The sequence below is a fragment of the Brachyhypopomus gauderio genome, chromosome 7 (assembly GCF_052324685.1).
Source record: "Brachyhypopomus gauderio isolate BG-103 chromosome 7, BGAUD_0.2, whole genome shotgun sequence".
Taxonomy (NCBI): Eukaryota; Metazoa; Chordata; class Actinopteri; order Gymnotiformes; family Hypopomidae; genus Brachyhypopomus; species Brachyhypopomus gauderio.
Genome location: NC_135217.1, coordinates 4447718 through 4461842, shown reverse-complemented (window position 1 = coordinate 4461842; position 14125 = coordinate 4447718). Strand labels below are relative to the sequence as shown.

Here is a 14125-nt window from a genome sequence, read left to right as displayed (position 1 = left end):
CACCAGGGTTGCCCAATACGTTGATCACAATCTACTCGTTGATCACGAAGGAAGTGAGGGTAGATTGTATGACATTAAAAAGTAGGAGATGAATGACACGCTATCATCCATCTGCACTGACCGTTGTCTTTTGATTGACATGCAGTGTAGCCAATTGGACTTCTGAACTTTTGACACCTTACGCATCCGTGTTAAACTGCGCTAACTTGTTCAGTTACCTTTGTCGTGGACATTTGAACCTTAATGGTGAACAAAAACAGTCAACAGCAGTTGGGTATGGTATCAAAGTAAAATACAAAGTTCATTAAAGACAAAAGATTGATTGATCCAGAGATCTCCGTTACACACACTCAAGAGTGTCTGCAAGAGAGTGATGCCCCCCCTCTCACAGACCATAGTTTTATACTATTTTCTGCTACATGATACTTCATACTTCTGTGACATGTGTTAAGCACGAGGCTTACATTAGGTTTTGCCCTGACACCTTGCTGCGTAGCTAGCCTCCAATTTATTTAAACTAAATACAACAAAGTGTATAAAACTGAGTGCCATAGCTGGTCTGAGTAAGAAGGCTAAAACCTACCACTTCCGTACAGAGTGGGAGGAGGATATTTTTTCACTATGTCATATTCACTATATTTCACTATAGGCTATAGTGAGTTTGCCTCATCTGTCAGTGCCGTTGCTATTCCAAAGAAGGGAAATGTGGAGCGGCATTTTCAGATATTGCAGACTACAATTAGCGATACTTTAAAATACTTTATAAATATAAATTTTAAAAAAAATTTTATCCTAAAAGGGAAAAAAGGGAAAGGAAAGAAAGAATACACAATATTAAACAGTAATAATAATAACTGTTTACTTGGTCATCTTATAAGTAGCAAGCTGAAAAGGTGTGGGCACCTCTGCACTATGAAAATGGGCACATGATTAGTCAGCACGAAAAGAGACACGGCTTACTGTTGCTAAAAATACAATTTAGCATGACATAGCCTTTGATTGCCAGCTAATGTTAAGTGAATACTGCAGCACGTTATGAACATAATTATTAGTTAGCTAGCTAGCTAAGATAGCTAACCTAAATAGCGCTTACTGATAGCTCAAGCTGGTGTGTCTTCTGTGCGTTATTTTTGTAACTTACCTTAATGTGTTTCTTCAAGTTCGAAGGTGAATTTTTGAAGGCCAATAGTTCACACTCTTTAGGAGTAGGCACCTCATCCTATAGGAATTTTCTTTTACTCCGGCAAACGAAAACATTGTCTCTATGTAGGGCCAGGGGTGGTCTCCTTCCTCACCATCACCACCATGATCACTCGATGTTGGAGGTGTGGAAGGCCAATATATGTACATTGAAATGCCATCAAGCCTATGTAATACACTTATTCTTCTGCTCTTACCAAACATGATACTGCTGCGCTGACCCGTACGCCAGTCACGACGCGTCAAGTATACCTAGCTTACGAAGCTCAAGTGTTCAGTAAAGACAGGCAGCAGAGTAAAAGGCGGGACGCGACCGGAGATTGCGCAGTTTTCTCATGAGACAACCTGATCACTTGACCTGGTGACAATGCCATCTACCGCTCTGGCAATAATGCTAATATGGGTTTGACTCCTAGCTACCATGTTTATAATTGTAACGAGCAGTGTTGGGAACGCTACTTTAAAAAAGTAATTAGTTATTGTTACTCACTACTTGTTCAAAAAAGTAACTGAGTTAGTAACTGAATTACTCTATAATAAAAGTAACTCGTTACCAGGGAAAGTAACTATTTGTGTTACAGTTTAAAAAAAGTTATATGCCAATGAATAAGGATTTTTTTGAAAAAGTAGTTTTCACAGTCAGTTGAAATGAGTAGATCAGAAAGGTGTTTAACTTTTGATATTTATTGCACATCCACAGACCAGTGCAGGATAAAATCCTTTAAAATCCCAAATCTTTGTAAAGTTACACTATATAAAGTGCATTTACATCTATCAAATTTAATTAAATTCTCTCAACCTGAGACAACTGGTTTGTTCACAACAGAAGTAAACTTAACAATAAAACCTCTATTCTTAATTAACCCTCTATGGCATGAATTTTTATTTTAGGAGGAAAAAATTTTTTCATTCTAGTATTTGCTAGATTAGGGGTCCCTTATAATATATAAATAATAAAATTTGCCCCCCCACCCTCCTGCCCCCAGATTTCGGTTTGTTGCCTCAGGGCAACAAGACGCTATGAGGGTACTAAAACGCCAAGGTTTTCTGTAATTTTCATATAAGTGTAATGAGGTACAAAGAAGTATTAATCACATTATAAGTTTTATTTCACAAATTCCACAAATGGTTTATCAATCTGTGGGTTAGAAATTAGCTGCAATGTGTGTTTGTGTTTCTGAATGTTTGTTCCTGTGGGGTACAGATTGAATCAATGTTTCCCTTTTTTGGAAAGCACAAAGCACTGCTGTACCCAAGAACTACTCCAGTTCTTTAGTAGTGAGGTTAAGGGTTTGTTGATATCACACTGAATGGCATATACAGGGGTTGGACAATTCAACTGAAACACCTTTCATTTTAGTGTGGAAGGTTTCATGGCTAAATTGGACCAGCCTGGTGGTCAACCTTCATTAATTGCACATTGCACCAGTAAGAGCAGTGAAGGTTCAATTAGCAGGGTAAGAGCACAGTTTTGCTCAAAATATTGCAATGCATGGGCATCCAGTGGTTCAAACATTGTATCCTGAAGACGGTGCCATGTATCAGGATGGCAATGCACCAATACACACAGCAAGACTGGTGAAAGATTGGTTTGATGAACATGAAAGTGAAGTTGAACATCTCCCATGGCCTGCACAGTCACCAAATCTAAATATTGTTGAGCCACTTTGGGGTGTTTTGGAGGAGAGTCAGGAAACCTTTTCCTCCACCAGCATCATGTAGTTACCTGGCCACTAGAAGAATGGATTAAAGTCCCTTTGACCACTGTACAGGACGTGTATATGTAATTCCTAAGATGAATTGGCGCTGTATTGGCTGCAAAAGGAAGCCCTACACCATACTAATAGATTATTATGGTCTAAAACCAGGTGTTTCAGTTTCATTGTCCAACCCCTGTAAATTTGACTGCTCTATAATAACTTCCAGAATGCCTTCAGAAAAAATATCTGGAAGTGTTGATATAGGGACACAATATTGTCTGATTTTGGAAGGCTGGCCTGCAAATTAGTGATGTTGGGACTGTGGTGTGTTCTCCACCAAGGTATGTTTGAAACACCTTCCTCTGATACATCATGATACATCATTATCATCTTCATTTTCAAAAGAAACCATAAAGCATAAAATTACAATAGGTCATATACAACTGTCATAGCCCGCTGATGCGCGCACACACACACACACACACACACACACACACACACACACACACACACACACACATTCATACACACACACACACACACACACATTACATACAGTATGTTCAGTATGACTGGACCATCATCATCCAAATTTTCCCCGTCACTGTCCTCAATCTCACTGTCCTCACTGTCCTAAGGTTTGACCCTAACTGATGGATCATGTTCCTTACACCCATAACATGTTCTTGCATCCTTTTCCTGTGAGTAATGGTTGATGGGACAGCAAAAACAATGTTATATAAATAACTGTGAGTCCCTGCACATCTCCATCCATGAACATGTCATTGTACAAACTAAAGTGGTCTAACTGCGCAATGTTGCCCTGAGGCAACGAATGAAAAACCTAAATTTTAGAATATAGATAAAGAGAAAAAGTGTCTTTACTCAATCAAATATGCTTTTTCACATATTCCTGCACATCACAGATATTTTTTAATACAAATTTAAAACATTTAAACATGTGAAAAAGTGATATTGATCTTACCTTTTGCTAGCAATGTGTCCAAGCATGCTATGCTCCAAAAAAGGAGTGCTCCACCCCCAGGTGAAAGACACACCCACACCCAGACCAATTTTTATTGGTGCCAGACTTATCAGCTGATTTAAAATGTGATGTTTTACCAAAAAAAATTTAAAGAGGCAGTGTGGGGGGAGAAATAGTGGTTTGTTGCCTGAGGGCAACACCATGCCATAGAGGGTTAAATAAATCAAATACCCAGTCTGGTAGACATTCAGGAACTTCAAGTATTTTCTTAAATAATGTTTATATCGCCACCTTGAAAATGCTCATTTTTCTTCGGCTTGCTCCTGACTCGCCATTTCTGCCTCTTCTCCGTTTGTGTTGTGTGATTCGTGTAATTGAGTGCGTGTAAAAACACTGGCTCTGATTGGCTACCATAATGCTGCCTTAGCCAATCGCTTACTGACTTGTTAAGTTAAACGGGTGTTACACTAAGAACTGTGACCTATCGAGATCTGTTACTCCTCACTAGCCTGGGCACTGACAAAATGTTATTTTTAACGGCGTTATTCACAACACTGGTAACGAGTAACTATACAACATGTAAAAAAGGTATTGGAGTAAAAGTATTAAACGGATGGAAAATATGTAGTGAAGTAAAAATGGAAGTAGAAGAAAAAATAATACTCCAGCATTTTAGTACTTAAGTACAGTAGTGAAGTAGTTTCTACTTCATTACTATACATCGTTACTGGGTATGACCCTCTTCATCTGGTAAAGCAACTGCTCTTCAAATGCCATTTTAAGGGTTAACCATGTCTAAAAGCAAAGACTTTTATTGATTCTGCTCCTCTCACCTCTGATAAAGAACCGTGTGTTAAAAACGTGCTTACAGAAAATGAATAAGGAACTTGGCTGTCCTTTGGGTGAGCTGGGTAGGAATTAAGGTGGATGGCTTAACAGCTCTCTCCCCAACGCCAACCAGTTCACTCATCTCGAGGCTTTGATTTATTACTCCTGCATCCCCTGCCTCCACCCCCCAAACCCACCCCTTTCATCCAACATCTCTCTCATCCTGTACTCCGCCCAGTTTCCTTCCTATACGGCAGCTCCACCATGTGTGTCTGGTGTCTGTGAGACTCGGGCCCATGACATCTCTCATGCAGGAGACCCAGCGGGGCACTCTCTCACACTCTCTCTCTCACTCTTCAGTAAACTCACATGCATGCATTCCCAGATTACGTCACACCTTCTTCATCCTCCCATCCCAGTTTTGAGAGGTGTGCGACAATGGGTTTTCATTTAAATGAAAATTAAATTTAACTACAATTTAAAGGTTCTGAATGTTATGATCTTTCAACATTCAACGTTCCCATCCAGAAGCAACAACAACATGCTGAGATACTTGTTAGATATATAAATAATTATGGCATCGGTGGTCACAGGAGATCGTGAGCCACAAAGCTGTGGTGCTTCATGTGCTAGCTGGCACCAGTATAAAAGTGTGGCGTGGAAGCCAGTGAAAGGCATTGAGGTCAACGTGAAAATAGCACCATCACTGGCTCTGTCATTCCCGATAATCACAGCGCGTAGGGCTGAGCTGAAGCAGTGGTAGTGTTGAAGAACATCAAAGCCCCTTAACCCAGAATTAAGAGAGCAAGGGAGTCTCGTGCAATCGTGCTGAGACAAAGACACGTTCACAGGACTCTTCCCTTATGCCTCTGCATGTGAAGCATACTCTGCATTCAACCCGCAAGCGTCCTGCAAGCGTGTTCATGAAGTGTGAAAAGCCACACGCCTGAGCTGTTCTCACCCTCCTCAGCCTGCCTAAAAACATCATGAGCCAAGTCTATTTGGTCAAATTGTATAACATTAAGTGAGCGTAAAGGTACTAAAACTATGTTTAATCAGTGGGGAACCGTCAGGGCCCTCTAAGCCCTCTCAGAGGGCCTAAAATATTCTTAAAACATAAATATATATAATTTATCCAACAATCGACATCTAAACAATTACAAAAATATAAGCAAATAAATTATTCAACCATGTCTATTCAATCTGTGTTGGAAGGTTAGGGGATAAGTGGAAGCTCAGATGTGCATGTTTGTAGTTCAGAAGCCTAAACTAGCCCAAAGTTGTTGACCTTTGGGGGAGGGGTGGCAGCGAGTGTAAGCTGTCGACGGGGGGGGGGGGGGGGGGGGGGGGGGGGGTGTGGCGAGTGTAAGCTGTCGACGGGGTTGGGGGGGGCAAGTGGAAGCTGTCAACTTGGGTGGGGGGGGTGGCGAGTGTAAAATGGAGACAAATTGAGTATTATATCGCGATCGATTCTTTGTGTTGACTTGTAACTCCCACGGTAGCCCAACTCCAAAGTAGCCCAAAAAAAACGCACCCCAGAATTTTTACCCGCAGCTGGATATCAAAAAACCCCAATTTGGCGTGAAAACCGCGAACCTGGCAACTATGTACAGAGGGCCTGGCAGTTATAATTCAGCGCAATACCAATTTCATATGACACTAAAATTGACCAATCATATCTTCCCTCTTAGTGGGTGGGCTTAACCTTATGACAGGGGCGCAGATGGCACTGGGGACGGGGGGGGACATGTCCCCTCCAGATTTATATTGACCCCATCCGAAATCTAGCATCTACAAGCATAAACGTATATATTGTACAGCTTGGTCCCCCTCACTTCAGAATTTCCATCTGCGCCGATGCCTTATGATAATTTCCGCCCGCTGTGGCGAGGCTAGCCGTCGTTAGCGTACCACCGCTAGCTAGTTTCGATTCAATCCTTTGATGTCCTTGTGCGCGTTGTTTACATATTCCGCTCCCGAGGAACACGGAGCTGTGGACCTTAAGAAGTTATCTAGTACATATATTATTGTTTATTGCGTCTCTAAAGCTGTAGCCTACTGTTGTCTCCATTTTTTTATTTTTTCTTTATTGCAGTTAATTAGGAGAGGAAACGGGCCCAGGCTTAATGGTCTCGGTTCGCTACTGTGTTTAATAATAATTTGACCAAATGTGTTCTCTCTACAGTTGCACCTGCTAATAAAATAGCCCATTAATCTTTACAGTAACAACAAATTAGAGAAACAAATGAAACGAAACCACACCAGTATTGGAAAGCTGTGTAATTTACTGAAAAACAAAACAATCTCCAAGTTTTCCCAATCTGCACACTACCAATGATTTATGGCCTTGATACGCTGGAACACAGACTGACAAAACTGCATCTTCCTGCACACTTTGCTTGCAAAGGGCTGACAGTTCATTCCAGACCAGCCACATCTGATGGATGATAAATGACTCTGGTACCTATGTGTATTCCGTGGATATAAATCTTTTCAGCTTTGATTTAGGGCAAATGTCATCAGACATTAATTCTGTCAGTTGCTCCTCTGTGCTCATTTATTTATTAAGTTGTAACTTTTTAGTGGTCTGGTACATTTATTACAAAGTCACTAATAATTTACTCCTCTGGGACATTTATGATTTAAGCAGAGATGTGAATTCATAAAATAGAAGCCTAAAAGAAAAACCCAGAACTTGACAAGTAATCAGGCCGGTCTCATTCAGAAGATTTTTTTTTTCTTTTTTAGCTGGGCCACCGGAATCAATTATTTTAGCTCAGCAGTAAGACTGGGCACAAAAAGACATTTCAGGGGTGACAGCAGCCAGTGACGTTCACCTGTCTTGTACACATCCCAGCATGCCTTGCGAAGGTCCAGCTTGGTCTTCAGAGTCTCCTTGGATGACCCAGTGCCTGTGACCCAGTGCCTGTGTTCGTCGAGTAGCTGCAGTCATAATTTGCTCAGATTTAATGCTGGAGAGCACAGAAATCTCAGCCTGCATCCAATATCAATACTTGCTGATGTTGTAATTATGGACGTTTAAAGTTACATCAGAAACATGTGAGGGGCCCATTACTGAGCGTTACATTACATTTACTTTACAGTGCATGTACTTTACAGTGGTTTTACTTTACAGTGCATTTCCCTGAATCTGCATTTCGTCTGAAAACCATGGAAAACACTTTAGGTTGCGCTACTTCTTTTATATTGTTAACCTAAAATTTATCACTTTGTTGAGTTTATAAAGTACATTATGTGGTGTTATGTGGTACATTGGATTACTGAAAACAACTTTTGGGGCATTTCATGTTATTTTACAAGAAAAACCATTAGACAAAAAGTGATTGGTTTGCATGCGATTTACATAAACCAAATAAGTTAACAACGGCTTAACAGTACAATGGAAGAAACCTAATCCAGTTTAAGTATAAGAATAAACCAAGGAGAACTAGATATTTTCCATTCAAGATTTCACAACTTTTTGTTTAATTGATTTTAAACCTCAGTCATGCATTAATTGTCCTTCAAATTGCAAATGCTCTCAACTTTACTGTGTTTTAAATTCTACTGTTGAGTGGAGCGTGTCAGATATGTATTGGCAGGATCTTCTGATCGTACGCCCCCAATTAAATTTTACATCCCACCCACAAAGATGATGTTACCTCTGAAATTGTCACACCTATAGTTAATGACATATTGAAAATTGGTGCTATTCCCCCTTAACATTGTTGTAGGCCATCTCCACGCAGTGGACCAACAGCTAAAACAATCAGCCATCCACAGTGCAATAAGCCAGTGGCTTTGTATATTGATTTATACAGTTCATCTGTAAGGTTGAGCACAGAAGTTTGATCTTCTCCAGTGAGAGCTAATGGAAGGCCAAGGCCTTGGGAGATGATTCTGTCTCCACAAATCGCTATGACTGTTTTCTGAAAAGGAACCAGCAAAGTGGTCAGGTATCTGACAATGCCATCAATTGTCAGTGTTTTCTGTTTGTGCAAGATTTATGGGTCTGAGTTTGTAGTTTGTGTTTAAATGCTAGAATTTCAGTGGCCATACAGTGTACTAGAATCAATGACCATAATGGTTTGGAAGAATGCTAAAAGGTTTGGCTGATACAAAAGGTTTTCAAATGTTTCATTACTTCAGGCCATATGAGGAATTGATTTTTTTTTTATTCAACTTGGATTGATCCTGAGCTGGTAACTCAAAGAGCTGCAACCACAGGAGAAGGATGATGCAGCTCACTATAAACCACCTATCACCCATTGATGGACACCAGATGGATTCAAAACAAGAACCTAAAATTAAAGGTTTGTTTGTTTTTTTCTCTGTGATACTTTTAGCTGTGACCTTTTTTCAACAAAGACATGATGATGACAAAAATCTTGATGTCTGAGCATTTGTTTAGTAATTTTCTATAGCAAGGAATTTCTGAAGCAGCCAGTGGAGCTTAACAACTGACAAGTGCATGTAAATATACGAAAAACAGTGTGGTGTTGCTTACACTTCTATTCCAATTCCATGCTACAGGTCTCAAATAATGTGTCATAAAGTAAACTGGTTTTTCCCTGTAAAAATGTACTTGGTCAAGATCAGTGGGCAAACTAATCCCCTCTAGTCAAAGCAGATTCAATCGCATAGTTTAATTGTCAAATTATACTAATAACTGACGTAATTAAATTAGGTTGTGGCAACTCGAATCAAGCAAGGAAATTTTCAGTAACCCACTTGGTACGGTCGCATAGTCTGTACAGGCAAATGTACATGTTTGTGTGTGTGTGTGTGTGTTGTGTGTGTGTGTGTGTGTGTTCCTCTTTGCAGGTACATGTATGGTGCCGAGAACATGAATCCTGCATGTAGACAGATGAGACTTCGACTGAGTACTGAGTGGGCTAGGCGCACGCACGCACACACACGCACACACACACACACACACACACACACACACACACACACACACACACACACACACACACACACACACACACACACACACACACACACACACACAGAAGGAACTTCAATTTACTATCGCCACCTCAGCAGCAGTGTCATCTCCAGCACCATCATTAGCTCTACACCTACATCTGGCGAGTGATCACTGTCAGCTCCGTCACCCACTAACAAGACACCTGCCATAGCCAGAAATACTGCCTTCCACAAAGTACAGAAGACTACTATTTTTAAAAAAGCCTTATAAGGTTCCAGTATGCATTTGCCGTGTTGGGTGGATAGAATGGTTTCTGTCAGCAGCAGATATGGCTCTGCTAGCCTTCTGCTCACCAGAGGATTGTAACTATAAGCTATCTCACCCCACTCGCCCCCATTTCCCACCACTATCTCACAGCTGCCCTGTGTTCACCGCTTACCTTCCACTATTACTGCACCCACATCAGAGTAACACTGCCAGTGCCCTTTAACATTCACCACTGCGCCTTCGTTGTCCCAATGGTTGCCTGTGCCGGTGGACTTATTGCCCTTCCAGTGAGGAGGTAAATGAATTCCCAGGATTTCCCAGAAGGCAACGTTACAGGGCTGATGGGCCTTTGATCTCTTTGTTTTGCCCATTCTGGAAATCAGGTGCCAATTGTGATGTCACAATGGCAGCAAGCAGGCATATAGAGTAGCCAGGGCCACACCAAAACCATGTGAATGAGATGGACCTTAAAGGTAATTAATTAAAAACATGAAGGTACCTTTAAGGCGCCTTGACTCTCTGAACAGTGTCGCGGCTCTCTTGACAGACCGGTTCTCTTTGTAACCATTGAAGGCAGGGATACTCAAGGTCTACACCTGTCTCTCTCACAACGAGAAGGAAATGCACCTGTCTCCCTGACACTGGGAAGGAGACACACCTGTCTCGTTTACAATGAGAAGGTAGCACACCTGTCTCCTTGACACCGGGATAGAGGACACAGGATGTGGGCGACATTTGTAAAGGCGGTAAGGTGACGTCGTTTTTCCTGTTTTGGCTCTGTGCTCCCACACACTAGATTTAAAATAAAATGACCATGATGTTGACCATGAAGTTCACTTCCTTTGAGGAGTGTGGATAATGTTTACTGGAACATCTGAAGCCTTTCTTTGGCATTTTAAAAAGAAACGCTGTATTTCAAGCCCCATATGGCAACAGAATACAGTAAACAACATTCTCCTTGAGAAGTCAAAATAAATTTCTTTGTACCAAACCTTATGGTGTATTGCATAAAGATGCAGTCAGCTGTCAACAGCTCAAGATCACCGCATGTGTGGTCTGAGGTCCTTCTGCCAACTTCCAAATTGGATTCCTTACTTTCTTCATCTAGAAGTAAAAAGTTACACATTTTCATTCCGTGATGCACCAGGTTAAATATAAACGTATGTAAACACCACTTTATATCGCACAGTAGTTGCTTCTGTGTTGCTTTTCTGTGATGTCTTTAAAATTCAGTTTTATGTTGCCGTGTATATCCTAAGATTTTTTTTCTTCAATACTAAAGAAATACATGATACTGTTCAACAGAAATCAACACAGCAATGCATCAAAATGAAGAATAAAATCAACCCTAAAATAAAGAATAAAATCAATCCCAAAATGATTAATAAAATCAACCTCAAAATGAAGAGAGACCTCTTCAGCCCGGAGGCTCAGTTCTGCTTTCCTCTGGTCTTGAGAGGCGCTGAAGTGGGTGGGGAATGTCCTTCGACAGCCAATTAGGACAATAAGTGATCCTTGAGGTGGGAGGGGTCAGAATGAGTAGGCCAATGGCTTCAAGATGGAGCTATAAAAATGAGATAGACCTCGGACCAAAAGATGTTTTGCTCAAAGTGAAACAGCTGCACTGAGTTTGGGAGGCAAGGCTTTCTTTTGATAAAGTGGCAGAATTGGGCGAAAGGTGTTGCTCTCTCTCTCTCTCTCTCTCTCTCTCTCAATCATTTTCTCTCTCTATGTTGGCCCCGTGCCCCCTCTACCGCTTCACAGATCAACGTTATTACAGGAGGAAATAAGGAATGACTTAGTCCTAATACAAAACATCAAATGCTTTTAATGTCTCTATTTGCTTGAATAATTGCAAACTCTACATTTAATTTTTCTAATCAGCAGTCGCACCATTAAAAAAAAATGAGTGAAAAGCTATTAACGAAGGCTATTCTGAAAGGCGTGACAAGGTGCCTGTTTAAAACAATGGAGTCTGTTATTTGAAAAAAGCAAAGCAATACAATTCGTCTTTGATTGCACACAGTCTATTGCCAACTGTAACACTCTCGGCTTCATGTTCCTAACCCGCTCACTACTTTAATTCAGCATATCAAGGAAATGAGACGTGTTCTTGCTTTTGAAAGTGCTTGGACATCACAGCACATCCACACAGGACTGGAATAGAACCACATGGCAATGTATTGCTGCTATGAACATCAAAATGACAAAACTGCCATTTATCTGGAAGTTGTGTTACTGTGACAAAACACAGTAAGTTATATATCAATTATTATCACATTTTAAGTAATATCATTTAATATAGGTACATTAACTCTATCCCCTTGACCTAATTTGAGGGCCACTGTTTAGCTTTATTATGATCCAGAATAATGAGCCATGTCCATAACAATCCTAGTGAAATAAAATAAATTGACTTTATGAGAGCCTCCTATTAGCTTCTGGAATCAATATAAAGGGAGACCCAAAGAAGACAGCGAAACCACTTCAATACTCACACGCACAAATGCACGTGTGCCTGCTTCCTTTTGACGGCCTTGACACTTTTGAACAGAGAAGCAGAGATCTCAGAGAATAAAACGAAGATGAACACGTTCACTACGGCCCTTGCTCCTGATTGCGCATCGTAGGTGCGTCGAGCAGAAATCCACTCCTGAGTGATGTCGGCGCCGGCCGGGTCCGGCGGGTGGTTGAGTAACGGTCAGACGGCGTCCGGCTCCTCAAATAGTCTGCAAGCGAATTGAAAGGGCCGTGAAAGAAGAGTAATGGCTTCCTCCAATTCAAACACCATTTACATATTACTTCATCCTCCCCTCTAGGCACCAGGATACCTCACACAACACACATATCCACAGAGAAAAAAATAACAGATGGTCATGCTTAAAGGGGCAGTGTGTAAGATTTAGTGGCACCTACGAGTGAGGTTGCAGACCACGACTGGCTGATTACCCCTCCCTTGTCCGTCTCTTTCCAAGAGTGTAGTAGAAACTACGGTGGCCATCAGGTGCCATGGTATTTTCAAAATGATGTCATAGTCTACAACCACGACAAGTAGTCATTAGTCAAGTTCTGAACTTGCGTTTGAAATGATTTAGAAATGACTTTTGTGGTCTGTAAAACTAAATTTAAGCTGGCGCTAAAAGCGGGAAAGGCACTGTAGAGGCAGTGTTGTGAGCTACAGCAGACACATGGCAGCACAACATGGCAGCCTCTACTGGACGTGTTAATATCTCTCCCTAAATTTCACACACTGCACCTTTAATACAAAACTTTTCAGGTATTGCACCTACTCCGTTTAAAGGAGAGGCTTGGAGGCTTGATCAGTACACCTGCAGACGATACCGCAGTCATGAGCTGGAGTGAGTTTCTCACACGCACTGCAGCTCAGAGCATCAAAAGGTGTATGCTACGTATGCTAATGTATGCTAATGGCGGTACAGCCATGTTGGCACTAAAGAGGACATTTGGGCCATTGATCCACCATGTTGATCCCAATTCTAATTGAATGAATAAAAGATTTCAAGATACTGTGTGAATCAAAACATTATTCCACCTTTATCTTTACCCAGTAATAATGCTCATATACAGGCATTTAGATGTAATGAAGTTCACCAAAATAAAAGTCTTAAAAGTCAAAGTAATAATGGCAATGATAATACTCTGTCCGTATGCAAATCAACTCAACTAATTAGCTGTCATGTTATAACAGGCAGTGTGTACCAGCTGTTCTCAGTAGTTTCTAGGTATTGATCATGCACATTAGTGAAGGGCTTATTTGACTGCTCTGCCCTTTATATGTAGCTAGTGTAACAAAGTTTGTGTCATGCTCCAACTCAAACCAGCCAAACACACACACACACAACACACACACACACACACACACACACACACACACACACACACACACACACACACACACACACACACACACACACAAAGCAAATTTCCATCACCCAGCCAATCAGACGCCTCCACCATGTCATTCATCAGCTTTTCTACCAATCACCACTCATTCACTTCTATGTCCCCAATCACCCACTAATAACACACACACACACACACACACACACACACACACACACACACACACACACACACACACACACACACACACACACACACACACACCTGTACATGGTTATATGCTCCTTATTTAAGCCCACAAGTGCCTCCAGGCTTTGCTTTGCATTGACCAGCTCAGCTCTGGGAATA

The 14125-nt window shown here is 41.2% G+C and overlaps 1 long non-coding RNA gene across 3 annotated transcripts; it reads right to left on the bottom strand.

Moving 5' to 3' along the window:
- Positions 1-7436: 7436 nt before the first annotated feature.
- On the bottom strand, positions 7437-13113 carry LOC143518537 (uncharacterized). 3 transcript variants are annotated; one of them, XR_013132224.1, is made up of 4 exons: positions 12830-13113; positions 11309-12642; positions 10906-11017; positions 7437-8642 (listed from the first exon to the last, which is right to left on the bottom strand). It is a non-coding gene; the product is annotated as an uncharacterized LOC143518537 (long non-coding RNA). The 3 variants fall into 3 exon arrangements; XR_013132225.1 differs by having other exon boundaries at positions 7437-11017; positions 11309-11427; positions 12412-12642; XR_013132223.1 differs by having other exon boundaries at positions 7437-11017.
- Positions 13114-14125: the final 1012 nt, after the last annotated feature.